At 40.3% G+C, this 16,657-nt stretch overlaps 1 protein-coding gene across 2 annotated transcripts in view; it reads right to left on the bottom strand.

Annotated features, from left to right (window-relative positions):
- The window catches only part of LOC134345666 (janus kinase and microtubule-interacting protein 1-like), a 394,868-nt gene that overhangs the window by 344,586 nt on the left and 33,625 nt on the right, over positions 1-16,657 (bottom strand). The window lies entirely within an intron of this gene.

Below are 16,657 nucleotides of genomic sequence, written 5' to 3'. Positions count from 1 at the left end.
GGTCAGTTTCAATCCTGACAACCCTATCATATCTCTGTCTGCTGTTTCCATTGATACAGCAATTTCAGCTGCTCTTTTAAATGTAAATTGTGCTTCTGTTAGGAGCTGTTTTAGAGTGTTCTCTTGTAAGATTCCACAAGCAATCCCCTAGTGTATCACTAAGCCCATCATTGAAATGACAATGCTCAGACAATCTCTTCAATTGAGCCATGAGCTAAAATGGACTCCTCGTCCTTCTGATTCCGCTTATGCAACCTAAAGCATTCTGCAATCGACAATGGCTTCGGTTCTAAACGTTCCTGCATTAGTTTCGCAATATCAGCAAAGCCCGTTTCACTGAGTTAGTTGGAGTAGTCAAACTCCTAAGCAAACTGTCTGCCTTAAATACAATGCACTCAGCAAAACTGGCACTCGCTTCTCATCAACTATTACTCATGCTCTAAATTACTGCTCAATCTGTTCAGTATACAAAATCCAGTTACCTTTGTGTGATCAAATGTATCATTCTCTCCCATGCAGTCAGCAATTTCTGCCCTTTTTATGATTATTATTACCCTGTACTGACTGTTTATGAACCTGTGAATTCTTCCATTTTCTTTCTTTTTTACTGGATCATCCTTCCTTTTGTGAAGAAAACACGTTGCTGTAAAGAAACGAAACATGCTGCATTTTTTTTTAAACTTGAACGTCTCGCTGCACTTTTTAAAAAACTTGAATGTCTCACTGTGCTTCAACAGGTAGGGAGTCATCTCAGATTCATTTTTAAAATACCTCATCACCAACGTTTATGTTTTGTAACTCTAAGACATAAACTCTATTTGAAATATAAAACAAGGGAGTCCAGAATAACATATCTAACTTCCCATTTACTTTAACTGAGGCACACATGTATCATATGGTAACATCATGATGTATGCAATTTACTTATTTTTATACAACGTTTGTATATAAAATATCATGAGTTATTTAAATAAACAAGAATGCTTCATCAAATGAAGTTGGAAGTTTTCTCAGGAGGAGAAGATGGCGGTGCGACGCAGCTCACAGCGGCCACTCCGGAGGTGATGACTGTTATTTGTCAAGTAGGGTGCCGTGCACAATCCTGACTTGATGGAGACGGACGTGAGAGCACGGAGGAACATCTGCTGAAACTTCTGAAATGCCTGCTTCGCTGCTGCTGCTACAGTGTGATCCAGAATCTCCAGAGGAGAAGACTCCAAGTCTTTGGCTTTGCTTGTTGCTCGACGGCCGGGGCAGGGTCGAAGCGCTCGGCAGAGGATGGTGCTCAGAGAGGCTGTGTCGGAGGGGCTGGTCGGAGGCTCGAAGTTTTCGGGCGGACTCAGAGTCCGCTGCGGATGGGTGCTTCCAATGGTGCTGCATCAGCAAGTTGGCGGTGCTTGGAGGTTCATGGCAGGGAGAGTTTCTCCCTTCTGCTGCCTGCGTCAGATGATGAGTCTATCAGGACTTTGAGACTTTTTTTTACCGTGCCCATAGTCTGCTCTTTATTAATTTATGGTATTGCCTTGCGCTGTTGTAACTATATGTTATAATTACGTGGTTTTGTCAGTTTTAGTCTCGGTTTGTCCTGTGTTTTCTTGTGATATCATTCTGGAGGAACATTGTATCATTTTTCAATGCATGCATTTCTAAATGACAATAAACGAGGACTGAGCATCCTCATAATCTAATCTAAATATATATATATATATATATATATATATATTAGTTAAGTACTACTGAAATATTCAATTCACAACATAAACAGGCTAGACAGACTTAACCAATCACAAGCATGTCCAAATCAAGGCTACTTTTTTTAAAGATGCAGTAGAAGCAGAGCACAAGGATGAATTATTGTTCTTTTCTGTAGACTTTATGAAGTGGATGCTATTTTAAGAAAATATATTGTCACAACAAAATGGTGACACTTGAGCAAATCACTCCTAGAATAGAACACAAAATGATAAAATTGTGCTGATGAAAGAATGGTGTGGATAGTCACGCAGTAAGCAAGACACAAAATCTCACTAGCTGACCTTTAAAATACATGCAATTCAAAATACTGCTAAAATCACATGACACCTATCTCAAGCTGCACGTTTTCCAACACTGCCTTTTCAAGTTCAAGTTCACATTTAATTGTCATTCAATCAAAAGTGAATACACATAGATTCAGCCAAATAAAACAATGTTCCCCAAAGGCCAACCCTAGTACCAACAGTCACGCACAGCATAAGGCACATATAGCACATAAGAGATACCGGTATACATACAGTCACACAAAAAAAAATTAACAAGCAAGTTCCTGAGTATCATTTCTGTAGATGGATGGTACACGTGACTGTGTCCACAAGAAAAAGCCTGTAGCAGCCCACTCATCAAGCACCGAAAAAAGTGCACCTGCAGAAGTAGGAAATTCAACTTGTCCTCCACCAAGCAAACATTGAAAGGCAGCACCAATGGGAGGGACCAGCCTTTCAGTTTCCCAAGCACCTTCTTCCTAGAAGTGACAATTGCACTCACTTCTGCACCCTGACCCTCTTGAATTTCCAGCATGAGACCATAAGACAAAGGAGCAGAATTAAGCCATATGGCCCATTGAGTCTACTCCACCATTTCACATGGCTGATCTATTTCCCTCTCAACCCCATTACCCTGCCTTGTCCCCATAACCTTTCATGCCCTGAAACAGGTTCATTTCAAGAACCTATCAACCTCCGCCTTCGATGCACCCAGTGTCCCGCCCTCCAAAGCTGCCTGTGGGAACAAATTCCACGGATGCATCACCCTCTGGGTAAAGAAATTCCTCCTCATCTCTTTTCAAATGGATGTTCTTGATTTTGAGGCTGTGCCCTCTAGTCCTAAACTCCCCTACCAAAGGAAATATCCTCTTCACATCCACTCTGTCTAGGCCTTTCAACATTCACCAGGGTTCAATGAATTCCACCCCCCCCCCCCCCCATTCTTCCATTCTTCAATTGCTGCTTGTATGATAATCTTTCATTCTTGGAATCAGTCTTAGGAAACTCCTTTGAATGCTCTCCAATGTCAGCATATCCTCTCTTAAAATAGAGGCCCAAAACTGTTCACAATACTCCAAGTAAAGCCTCACCAGTGTCTTTTTTAGCCTCAAGATTACATCCTTGCTTTTATATTCTGGTTCTCTTGAAATGAGTGCTATCATTGCATTCACCTTCCTCACCATCATTTCAACCTGTAAATTAACCTTCGGGGAATCTTGCACAATGACTCCCAAATCCTTCTGTACTTCCATTATTTAAATTCTCTCCCCGTTTACAAAAATAGTCTATGTTTTTATTCAAGCAACACACAAAAAATGCTGCAGGAACTCAGCAGGCCAGGGAGCATCTATGGAAAAAAGTATAGTCGATATTTCAGGCTATTTTTTATTCCTTTTACCAAAGTGCATGACCATACAATTCTTGGCATCATATTCAATCTGCCACATCTTTTGCCCATTATCCTAACATTTCTAAGTTCTTCTGCAGCCTCTCTGCTTCCTCAATACTACCTGCCCCTTCAGCTATCTTTGTTATTGTCTGCTAACCTGGCCACAAAACCATCACTTCCATCATCCAAATCACTGACATACAACGCAAAAAAGGAGCAGTCCCTACACCAGCCCCTGTGGAACACTAGCCACCGGCAGCTAATCCAAAAGTGATCCTTTATTCCCACTCTTTGCCTCCTGCCAATCAGCCAATGCTCTATCCATGCTCGAATCTTTCCTGTAATACCACAGGTTCTTATCTTGTTTAGCAGCCTCATGTGCGGCACTTGGTCTTCTGAAAATCCAAGCACACAACATCTACGAATTCTCCCGTGTCTACCCTGCTTGATATTTCTTCAAAGAATTCCAATAGGAAGATTTTCCTTTCATGCAACCATGCTGACCTTTGGCCTATTTTATCATGTGCCCCAAGTACCCTGAAACCACATCCTTAACAATCAGCTCCAAAATTTCCCAACCACTGAGGTCAGGCTAACTGGCCAATAATTTCCTTTCTTCTGCCTCCCTTTCTTGAAGAGTGGAGCAACATTTGCCATTTTCCAGTCCTCTGAAAACAAGCCAGAATCTAGTGATTCTTTAAAGATGATTACTAATTCCTCCACAACTGCTTCAGCTACCTCTTTTAGAACCTTGGATTGTAGTCCATCAGGTCCAGGAGATCTACTTTCAGACCTTTTAGTTTTCTAAGCACAATCTCCCTAGTAATATCAACTGCACTCATTTCTGCCCCTTGACCTCTCGAATATCCAGCATCCTACTAATGTCTTCCACAGTGAACACTGATGTAAAATACTTAGTCATTTCATTCTCTATTTCCTTATCCCCTGTTGCTACCTCTCCAGTGTCATTTTCCAACTGTCCAATATCTACTCTCACTTCTCTTTTACTCTTTATATACTGCATGTGAAAAAACTTTTGGAATCATATTTGATATTATTGGCTGGCTTACCTTCATATTTCATCTTTTCACCACTTATGGTTTTCTTAGTTGCCTTCTGTTTTTTTTAAATTTTCAAATCCACTAACTTCCCACCAATTTTTTCTCTGTTATACATCCTCTCAAATCAAATCAAAATCAAATTAAGTTTAATTATTCAAACCATACATGGATACAGTTAAACAAGATTGCATTCCCCTGGGGACAAGGTGCACAACATACATTCAAAATAGCAAGGGAAAAGAAAACAAACGAACATCATTATGCAAGAAAACACATGTACAGTCCAAGATCCAGAGCAACATGCAAATTGATGTTACACTTCCTGGTAATCCAGCCAGCCGTTACACCAGTTGAACACTGGAGGGCAGCACTGACAAGACAGCCCCCAACCGAGCACAGATGCCATGCTACACCACCTCCAGCATCTCCTCACTTGAACTGCAGCATTGGGAAAGCCCGTGGCTTGAAGCCTAGTCCACACTACAACCGAGACCACGCTGCTGCTTCGTCGCCTGTCTTGTCACAAGAAAAGCAGAAACAGGCCTGTGGCCTCTTATGTTATCAATTTCCAACAGGTTCTTGCGATCGCAAGAGAAACATCCAAGACAGTTACTCGCAGTTACACCGTACACTGCTTTTGTGCACCAACTCCAATGCCTTCGAGTAGCAGGCAATACAGTCTGCACTTCGGTCAGTTCCTCCGAATGCTCTCCAGTCCATCCACTGGCTTCCCCATCCGTACCCATCCACCAGCTTCTCCATCTCCAACCCGTCCGCTGGCTTCTCCAAGCCGAGCCAACTGCCTGTTGTTCTGAACAACGAACAGATCATTGATGTGGAATACCTGCTGTACCTGTAGTTCTTGGCATCCAGTATAGTCTTACATTCATAAAGATCATATTTCAAGAAGAAAAGTGCACTTCTGGTTGGTGCCTAAGAGGCCACTGCACATGAACATGCCACCATCTTACCAGACGTCTTTTGCTCTTACATTGGGTTTGACACTCATTGTCAGCCATGGTTGCGTCATCCTACCCTTAGGATACTTCCTCTTCTTTGGGATGTATCTATCCTGCACCTTCCGAATTGCTCCTAGAAACTTCAGTCATTGCTTTTCTGGTGTCATCTTCCAATCCTCTTTCTAAGGATTTGATTTAATTTTTCCTAACCGAGCCATCACACCCCCTCTGCCTACCTGCCTGTCCTTTCAATACAATGTGTATCCTTGGATGTTAAGCTCCCAACTATAATCTTTCAGCCACAACTCAGCGATGCTCACAACATCACACCTGTCAATTTCTGATACAGTACCACATTACTTTATACCACATACTGTATGTATTCAAATATAAAACCTTCACTCCCACATCAAGTACTCTTTTTGATTTTGTCCCCCTTCTACACTGCAACTGATCCCATTGTCTGCAATTTTGCCCTATCATCTGCCTGTCCTTCCAGACAGTCTCACTGAACACAGCATCTAGTTTATAACACCAGCCCTATCACTCTGGTTCCCATCCCTCTGTCAATTGCTTGCATAGTACACAGCAAAATATTAAATCTTCCATTGAGGTTAAAAGAGCAGGGAATACACAAATGTTCTGGTTCCAGTTTGAGCCACAACCTACCCACTTCACTGGCCCTGCAGTTCCAGATCCCAGCACTGGCCTCAGCCGCACACTTAGTTCCACTTGAACTGCACACACTAATTCCACTGTGGATCCCGGATCACATTCCAGACTAATAAGTAAAACAGATAATGAGTAAATCAGATGAATGAATAAACCAGGTGCAGATCATTGGTCTTGCCAGAATAACAGTTCAGCACAGACTAGATTGACCAAGGTGCCTGTTTCTGTGCTATAGTGTCCTTGACTCTATCTCAGACTGCCAGGATTTCCAAACAATTGGATGCTGGGTCACTGAAGTTGTACTGGTATGTCGAACAAAAGATTCATTCATTGTATGCTTGAGACAATATAATTATTATAATGATGGCAGTACTTACATCATGTTAAGGATGATGAACTTAATCTCTTACCCACTCATTTACAAGCAGAGCTGTCATAAGTGATATTTACCTTAATAAAGGTTTGGGAAATTGTCCTTCAGAAGTAGCTAAACAGATACTACTGGAGAATAAAAAGGAGGACTGTCTCAGGAGAGTTCATATGAGGTGATGCCTCTTTGGAGGCTGACTGCCCTTGCACAGTGATGCAGGCCCCGACTTCAGCTAACACCACGTCTTCAAGCACTTCCAAACAAGACTGCTTGCAAATAACTCGAGTAAGGATGAAATAATTTAATGGATAGCTTCAATCATATTTTCAAGAAAATAAGACATTGTAGACTGCAGAAATTATTTGAGAAAAATGTGGCAATTTCTTCAAAACACAATCTGAGTCATTTGATTGTAGCGATAAATTTATTTAATAGCTCATTCATAGTAGGTTGCTACCTCAAGATTTGATATAATAGCAGTTTAAATTACTTTCTTCCTTTGATCCATAGCTCCCTTAAATTCTGCAGTTCTGAATTTCTTTGGGATTGCTTTAGGATGTATGGTGACAGGAAGGATAAAACAGTACTTATGACAAATGCAAAACTTTAACAACAGCAGTCACTTCTAGATCTGTAAGGGAATTATAAGTACACCATGGCTAACCTCACATCACATCCTATTTGCAACAATTAGTTGTCACTGCAATCAGACATTGCTTTTGTAACATGTTTAGACTATACAACAATAACTACAAATTAGTGGCGACAGAAATTGATCAAAACATTTATCCAAGATGAGCACCAGTGATAAGGTACTTTCTGGGACCTGTTCAGGAATCTGGAGAGATGCAGGTCTCCACCCATGCATCCTTAATACCTTTAACAGAAAATTGTGTTGGGTTTAAAGCTGATTTATTACCTCCTCCAAACATGCTACATTTCTCCAGATTGGATCTTTACTCTTCATTCACTACAATTTTAGACTATAAGATATTGGAGCAGAATTAGGCCATTCGGTCCTTCAAGTCTGCTCCACCATTTAGTCATGGCTCATCCATTTCCCTCGTAACCCCATACTCCTCATAGCCTTTCACACCCTGACCTGTCAGGGATCTATCAATCTCCGCTTTAAATACACTTAATGACTTGGCTTCCATAGATGCCACAGATTTACCACCTTCTGGCGAATGAAATTCCTCCTCATCTCCGTTCTAAATGGACGTCCTTCTATTCTGAGGTTGTGCCCTCTGGTCCAAGACTCCCTGTCGGAAATATAGTCTCCACATCCACTTAATGTAGGTTCCACCACAAGCTGTTCTAAAAACCCATGTGATAGGCATTCTACAAATTCTCTCTTGGGATCCAAAATCAGCGCCAACCTGATTTTCCCAATCTACCTGCATATTAAGATCCCCCATGACTATCACAACATTGCATTTTGACATGCATTTTTTTTTTATCTCCTATTGTAATTTGTAGTAAAATTTGTAATTTTCTGTTTTATGACATATAATTCAGCCACACAGTCAGTTGGATTAAGACTGGACACTCATCTTTAATGCTTGACGATTTCCCTTTTATAGCTGTTCCAAAGGAGAGCCACTTAGCTCAAAACGTTCACTGCAGCAATTTCATTTTAACATCAACCAAATTATGGTTGCTGAAAATAAAGCTCACAGACCACCGAAAGCCACACTGATGCCTCATTTCAGATGCTGCTTTGGCACTATAGTTGCCCTGGCCTCAGGATTTTAAAAATCTGAAAAATCCACATCTAAACTGGAACATATAGGCCAAAAGGAAAAATATGCTGCTCACCTTGAGTAAATACAAACATTGTGATCTGCATTAAGAGGATAAGAAACATTGATTTAAATTCATTGAATAGCCAGATTTAGGTCGAAATGGAAGCTAAATGTTAATATTTTTCAAAAAGGAACTCAACCCACTCACTTTTGGTTTTAAAGGAGACACAAAGAGGTGTGTACAACCAATCAGCTTTAAGGAATGACCCTGAAGCATAAGGAAACTATTTCGTCGAGCACCTCTGCTCCATCCGCCACAAGTGGAACTTCCCAGTGGGAATTCCAATTCCGACATGTCGGTCCATCTTATGCCAAGATGAGGCCACCCTCATGTGGAGGAGCAATCCTTATATTCCATCTGAGTAGCCCCCAAATGGATGACTTGAATATTGATTTCTTCCTCCCCCCCGCCACTATTCCTCACTCTGACCTCTTCTCACCTGCCTATAACTGCCCCAGGATCCTCTCCGCCTTCTCTTTCTCCTGTTGTCCACTCACTCACCTCTCCTATCAGATTTCTTCTTCTCCAGCCCTTGATCTTCCTCACCCACCTGGATTCACCTATCACCTACTAGCTAGCCTTCCTTCCCCTCCCCTTCCTTTTTATTCTGGAATCTTCCCCCTTCGTCCTTAGTCCTGAAGGAGGATCTCGGCCCCTAAACATTGACTGTTTATTCATTTCCATAGATGTTCCCTGACCTGCTGAGTTCCTCCAGCACTTTGTGTATTGCTTTGGATTTTCAGCAGCTGCAGACATACTCATGTTTATAATGTGCTTCTTTGTTTGCAGATCATGGTGGATCTGACAGTTGAAGGAAGTGAGATAACTGCACTTCCAGCAGTCGCTGTGGGCCAGGTAGAAGAGAAGAACATTTCTCCAGCCCATCAGATTTTCCCTTTAGCCTTTCCAGTTATTTGATCACCCACAATCTGATGCCTTCTGATACTCTCCCATAGCTTGCGAACAATTCTTCTCTTCCACACACCCTCTCCTGCCCCCTCCCAATATACCATACTAAATGCTGCAATCTCTAAGCATTTGAGTTCTCCATAACACATCCTCCAATCTCCCTTTCTTCCAGTTTTCCCCCACCTACCATCTAATCCTCCTCTCAGTCTGGCTTGTTGAGATCTAGAAACCGATTCCAAAACTGGTGATGGTGTTGGTATTATACTTGATGATCTCCAAGGGAGACCCATTTTTCTGGACGTTTATGAACGTTACAAAACAGCACCTTCACTACACCTCTGTTTCCTGTCCATCAACATTAGTCATTAATAGCAAAAGGAATTAAATTTTATTGTCACTGACTGCTAATGTCTGGAAGCCATGTTTCCAAGAATCATTTGGTCTTTCTTCTGGTTTACTTGCTGTCTGGTGATGTTGAACAAATTTTTGATACAGGAGGCACCATCTAGACACCCTGTGGGGATCATACACATATTGCCCTCATTGCTAGGGTCCATTAACTTTCTGAGAATATCACTGAGACTTCATCTTCCAGGGAATTTGGACAATGACATTCAACATTTTCAAAATCACAGATTTTTCCTCAGGTGACTGTCTCAAAGTGCTCCAGACATGCAGAGCTCTTTTTAGAAGAATGAGAGGAGATCTCATCAAGACCTACACAGTTCTTAAAATTAACAGGGCTGATGCAGGATGGATGTTCTAAGGAAAGAAGAATTGTCTTCACACTCAGGGGAGTACAGCTTTAGAATTCTCTACCCAGGATTCTAGGAAAGATCAATTATTGTGTTCAATCAAAGACATCAATAGATTCCTGGACATTCAAGGGTTATTAGGGACAGAGCGAAAAATAACACCAAGGTAGTTGAAACATGATCTTAATGAACAGTGAAGCAGGGCCAGATGGTCCTGCTCCTATTTTTTTCTGTTCTGATGTTCTTATTAACCAATGAGTCTGGGCTTTTGGGAATTCTTCTAATTAACAACTTTATTACAAATGTATTTGGTGCAGGTCTTCAAAACATCTTCACAAAATAGATTGAAAGCAAAACACTTTGCATTCAGCATATCTATTCACAGTGGAGCACACAATGGCAAAGGGATTACTTTGGCCAATGATGTTCATTCATTTTCAAAAGCACAGATCTTTTCCTCAGGTGCCTGTCTCAGTCAAAGTGCTCCAGGCAAAGAGAGCTCTTTTTCCACCCTTCAATAATGCTCGGAAGGGTTGCCTAACAGCGACTTCCCAGATGAATTCACATGTATATATTTCACTTCTTTCAAGCAATGCAAGTGTGAATTAAATGAAGAACTACTACCAAACGTGGAATCCCATTAAGAGGGAATTTCTTGTTTCTATAGTTTGGAATCATTGCTCGAATAAAAACTCATGTTTTTTCCAAAATATGGTGACGCACGATGAGTATGAATCAACCAGATTCTGAGCACTGGGGAAACAATTAGCTTATAGGACAGTATACAGTATATCAAGGTAACCAAGCTTTTTAATGGACAAATCGATACCATCTGCCCTGAGACTAACTCCCAACAGAACCATTCACTTCCTAACCTACTTGGACAAACTGCTTTTGCATACAGCCTATTAAAATGTTTCAAGGTGTTTCATGGGCATTTTAGTGAATATAATTTGGTACTCAAGCTACATTAATTAATTCCCAGTCAGATGCAATAGAAGCAATGACATAGATAAAAAGGTGGCAACTGTTGTAGTAAATTACAGAATAGAGGGTCTGGGTAACCAGGATATCTATATTCTGGCAAATATAGCATACCACTAGATCATTATAAACATAATGCACTTGCATTTATGTGCCCCCTGTTATGACTGACCAATGAGTACCTTGGATGATCAGTCACAGTTGTAATTGAAGGGAATCTGATAGTCCAATTGCAAACAGCAATGTGATCAGTACCAGATTATCTGCTTTTGTGATATTCATTGGGGTCTAAATTTTGGCTTCACGAGGGAGGCCATGATGTTCACCTGAGGAGAAAGAAAGGGTCTCTATTTAATCTGTCACCTGAAAGATGGCACTGGAGAACAATGAGCATTTTAAGTGTCTGCTTGATTTTACTCTTACTTTACTGGGAAGGTGCTGGTTAAGCTTGTGGATGATACAAAGATAGGTGGAGGGGCAGGTAGTGTTGAGGAAACAGGGAGTCTGCAAAAGGACTTGTACAGATTAGGAAAATTGAACAAATTAGTGGCAGATGAAATACTATGTAGGAAAGTGTAAGGTCATGCACTTTGATAGAAGGAATAAACTTTGAACACATTTCAAATTCGAAGGTGTAAATTGACTTGGAGTCCTAGTGCAGGATTTCTGAAAGAGTAACTTGCAAGTTAAGTCAGCAGGAAGGGAGGCAAACGTAATGTTGGCATTCATTGCCAAAGGGCCAAAATAAAAAGAAAAGATGTAATACTGAGGTTTTAATCATACATTGGTCAGACAAGGGGAGAAGCTTAGGAGGATTAATGGCAACTAACAGCGATTCCTTTGCTTGCATCTTCGGAAACAGCTCTATTTCTATCTTTAGTATCTCTATTTTTCCCTTTCAGGGTTCTTTTGAAGACCCTGACCTGGAGTTACATGTTGACTACGATTCTTGGTGGGAATGGGACCCACTCTCGGGGTTTCACGAATGGCCGTCATTCCACTGCACCGAGGGCTCGGCCTAAGAGCTTTGCTCACCTTCGGAGGACCGAAATTTCATGGCTCTGGTGATCAGAGGTCTGTGTCCGGGCAGAAGACACGTGTGTCATGGGAGATGGAAGATCTAAGATTGTGTGCCCAGAGACCCGAGATCTTTGGGCACAGAGCTCGGGAAAAGTGATGCAACAAACATTTAACAACATAAACCAGCGAGTTGTTTGTTGTTTCTCCCCTCTCACTGTGAAATGGAGGTACCTCTTTCTCCTTTATTAGGGAGAGAGAGAGCCTGTGGTATGTTGAATACCGGGTGAACAAGTAGTCTTTGGAGTACTGCAAGTCTGTGTCTCTGCTGTTGCTTTGCTCACATCATCGGTGGCAGGTACCGGTGATTTTTTTTGCCAGTGGGGGGAGAGGGGATTGTTGTTTGCTGCCGCTTACGTGCGGGAGGGAGGAAAGCTGGGGTGGGGGGTGCTTTGGGGTTCTAACATTTAACTGTCATTCATTCTTTGGGGCACTTCTCTGTTTTTGTGGATGATTGCGAAGAAAAAGCATTTACCTTAGACGAATAATTGGGAATATCATTGAAGCCTATTGAATACTGAAAGGACATAAAGGGGACACAGCCTGAAGATTTGGAAGAGTAGATTTAGGATGGAGATGAAGAGGAACTGCTTTTCCCAGAGGGCAGTGAATCTGCACTAGACAAGAAGGAATGACATCTGATGACTGCAAAGCCTTTGCAGACTGGAAAATTAGATCATTCTCTGGTTGTTATTCAGCTGCTGTTTGTAGCATCTTGCTGCACACAAATTCTGTGCTGCATTTCCCAAAGGGCAATGTTTACTGTAATTCAAAAAGTACATTGTCACCTGCAAAGCCCCTAGGATATGCTGACGTCATGAATGGGTCTGTATACATGTAAGATTGATTTATTACCCATCCTCCACCTGGCAGAACATGCAAATATAGCTGGATATTTATTTTTCACTGACCTCATGGAACAAATCTTCCAATCTATATTAATATGAAAATCTATTAATTAAACAATGTTACTAAGATTTAAGATTGTGTCACATATAAACTCTTCAGCCAGATACAGATCTGTTTGGATCAAATTGAAAGATAATCCCATCCATGGCAGAATCAAAATCATTACTGAAAAAAGACATTTGTATGTACATTTAGTCCATTATAAATTATATTCAAGTAAATTTTCATATATTCCTAGGGTTTAATATGCTATGAAGGAAATTTTGATAATGTTTGCTACATTACTGAAAAGAATGTGCATATAAAATATATTTATAGAAACGTACGATTATTGGGCAAATAATTTATGCATCTTGTAGTAGGCACCAATTAAAACCATTTACTGAACTAATATGGGAATTACAGCAGATCTGAACTATGCCAAACAACATCACACAATTGCAAAAGCTTCTCACCAACACCTCAGGGTGGACTGCAGACTGGAACTCATCTGTAAACTTTAAAGTGAAAAACATCACAGCCAACTAGGGAATTGCCAGAGAAGTGATCAATAAATATTTCATTCCACACACAAAAGACATCCACAGTCACTAGATTACCATCCATTTCATTTGGAACCTCAAATAAAACAGAGAAGTTTTAAATATATATATTTTAATGACCAAAACAGCCAAAAACCCAAATAAGTGAAAATGCATTTCTGCATCAATTCAAAGCTAAATTAGTTTACAGCTAAAACGGTGCAAAATGTAAGAGTCTAAAGTTAGGTTTGTCTTTTATTGGTTAGGTAATCTGAATCTCTGATCTAATTAATAGACTGAAAATTCTTACAGCAGCAAATGTGAAGATTCTATTCAATAGCAGCTTTCAAAATCTCCTTGAATGGCTGATTTCTACCGGTCATCTGTGAACTGTGGTTTCAACCACATTCATGCCATCTGAAGTAAATTGAATAAAACTCTGTAGCACAGTGCACCTGTTTCCTCAGCATGTTGTCTTTGATATAAGCACACATTTATGAAAATCCATCACTTTCTCTCATATGCTCCACCAGGATATAATACTTCTGGCACCAGAGCTTTAAACCACTTTGCAAGTGAAATTAAGTCATTGTGCAATGCACATGGATCTGGTATGTCACTGCACCCTGTAGGATATCTACACAGGTTCTTCTCTAGTTCCTAAGCCAGAAATGTCAGAATTTTGTAAGTGTTCACAAAATGAATACTTGTGATCCCCTCTGACACTGCTAGCTATGGTAGTACAATGATTAAATTATTGGATTAGCAGCCAGTATCAGAACTATTTATCTAGAAATGAGTGTTCAAATGAACAGAAGAATATAAATTTAAGTAATTAAAACTGGAAATATGGAAAAAGATAGTTTCCTCAACGATAATCATGAGAATTCTCACTGTATGTCAAAATATCTCTATAATTCACTAATATCCTTCATGGAAGGAAATGATCTTCTCACCTCATCTGGCTCATACCAATACTCCAGATCGAGAGCTGGTCATTGAGTTCAGGAAGGGAGGTGGGTGAAGGCTGCACTGCTATTACATCAATGATGTTAAGGTTGAGAGGGTTGTAAAGCTTCACATTCCTTGGAGCAAACAACACCAAAAGCCTGCCCTGGTCCAACCACTTAGATGCCACAGCCAAGAAAGCTCACCAGTGCCTCTGCTTCCTCTGGAAGCTAAAGAAGTTTGGCATGTTCCCTATCACCCTAATTTTTATCAATGCATCAAAAGAAAGCATCCAACCCAGATGCATCCCAAATGGAAACTGCTTTGCATGAAACCACAAAAAGCAACCAAGAGTTGTGGACACAGCTCAGCATATCACAGAATCCAGTCTCTCCTCCATGGACTCTGTTTACACTTCTTGCTGCCTTGGAAAAATAGCAAACATAATCAAAGGAAACACTCATCCCAGGCAGTTGCTCTTTCCCCCCCTCCCACTGGACAACAAAATACAAGGACCTGAAAGCACATACCACCAGGACTAAGGACAATACCTATCCTGCTGTTAAGACTATTGAACAGTCCCGTACTACATTAAGATAGGCCTCACAATCTACCTCACTATGGCCTTGCACCTTATTGTCTGCCTGCACTGCACTCTCTCTCTAACTGTAAGGCTATTCTTCATTATGTTATTGGTTTCCCTTGTGCTATCTTAATGTTCTGCGCAATGAAATTCTCTGTATGGATGGCATGCAAAACAAAGTTTTTCTACTGACACTGTTACACATGACAACAATAAAATCAACTTACCTTCTGATTGACTTACAATGCTTCAACTCAAGAGCAAATGGGGATGGACAACCCCGTCCATATCCCACAATTAAATAAATTTTGAGATTCCTAAATCTTCCTCAATTTTGCTAGCCAATGTTGATCTGAATGGAAACATCAGCATTTAACCATTTAAATTCAAGACAGGAATTTTTTGCATGCAAAATCTAGAGCAGTGGTCCCAAGTATAATGAACCAATGACATGGGTGTCCCAAATTTCCATTTGTTCTTCTGAAGAACTCAAATTTCAGCATGCTGGAGTTTCCCCCCCAGTATTCGTTCTCATTTTGAGAAATCAGCTCCTGGATCTTCAACAGCTTCTCTGAGCTTTGTCATTATCTTTCTTCTCAATTTTTGTGCATTCCTGGGAATAGAAAATGTACTTTGCTGAACTTATATTCTAGACAACACAGTTCACTTACGCAATACTTTGTGGTTATCCAGCTTTGTTAACGAAACAAATTGATTCAGAATATTTCTCCCCCATATTACCAAACAAAATTTAAAAACATGTTCTATAACAAATAAACAAATACTTGATCAAACAGATGTTTTCAGAATGGGTTTGAATGACAAAATGAGTGTGGAACCAGAGGGGTTTAAAGAAGGAATTCCAGAGCCCTTAATCTTTGCATTTGATGACAAGTCAACAATGGCTGTAATTCAGGGATGATTACAAGACCAGAATTAAAGGGTATTATTCTTGGTTGTAAGGGGAATATGGAAGAAATTTAAACCATAAGCAAGATATTTTATATCATGGCATTGCTTAATCGGGAGAAATTATTAGTCAAGACCGGGGAAGGTGGGTGAATGAGATTGTGCAAATTAAGACAAAGGCAGAAAAGTTTTGGCTGATATCAAGTGTCAAAACAGGTAGGCTGCTAAGGCATGGATTGAACCGAAAAGAGAAGGCCAAGGATTCAGCAGATGAGTTTGGCCACTGGTAGAAAAACAAACATGGAAGCAGTGAGGATTTATTATCTAAAACTCATTCTGGAGTCAACTACAGTATCAACATTGTGGCAATCTGGTTCCATTTCTGACAAATACATAGACATTGTGATAGAAATCAATGACAAAGTTTCTATAGTCCCTTTATTCAATTACTGACATTTTTACATTGTAAACATGTTTAACAATCACATACTGTTAATTTTTCAGCAATGTCTAGATCATTAATTTTAATCACAGTATTGTTCATATGCAGTTTTGCAATTTGCTTGCCAAATCATTTTGTGTCACACATTGTTGTATGCTTCATATTACTGTTTACGCAGAGGAGATAAAAAAAAAATCTTGGACCCAAATGCAAATTCACATCTTTGAAATAAAACTTTACCCAGAATATTTAACAATGTTTCACTTTATGATTTAACCAAAAATCCCAAATGGATTTCCTTCATCTCAATTATCAGTGGGAATCTACTTCAATGTAGCCCT

This window comes from Mobula hypostoma, chromosome 4 (genome assembly GCF_963921235.1).
Source record: "Mobula hypostoma chromosome 4, sMobHyp1.1, whole genome shotgun sequence".
In the NCBI taxonomy this organism is placed as follows: domain Eukaryota; kingdom Metazoa; phylum Chordata; class Chondrichthyes; order Myliobatiformes; family Myliobatidae; genus Mobula; species Mobula hypostoma.
The sequence above is the reverse complement of the archived record's forward strand: the minus strand, read 5'-3'. Positions and strand labels throughout refer to the sequence as shown.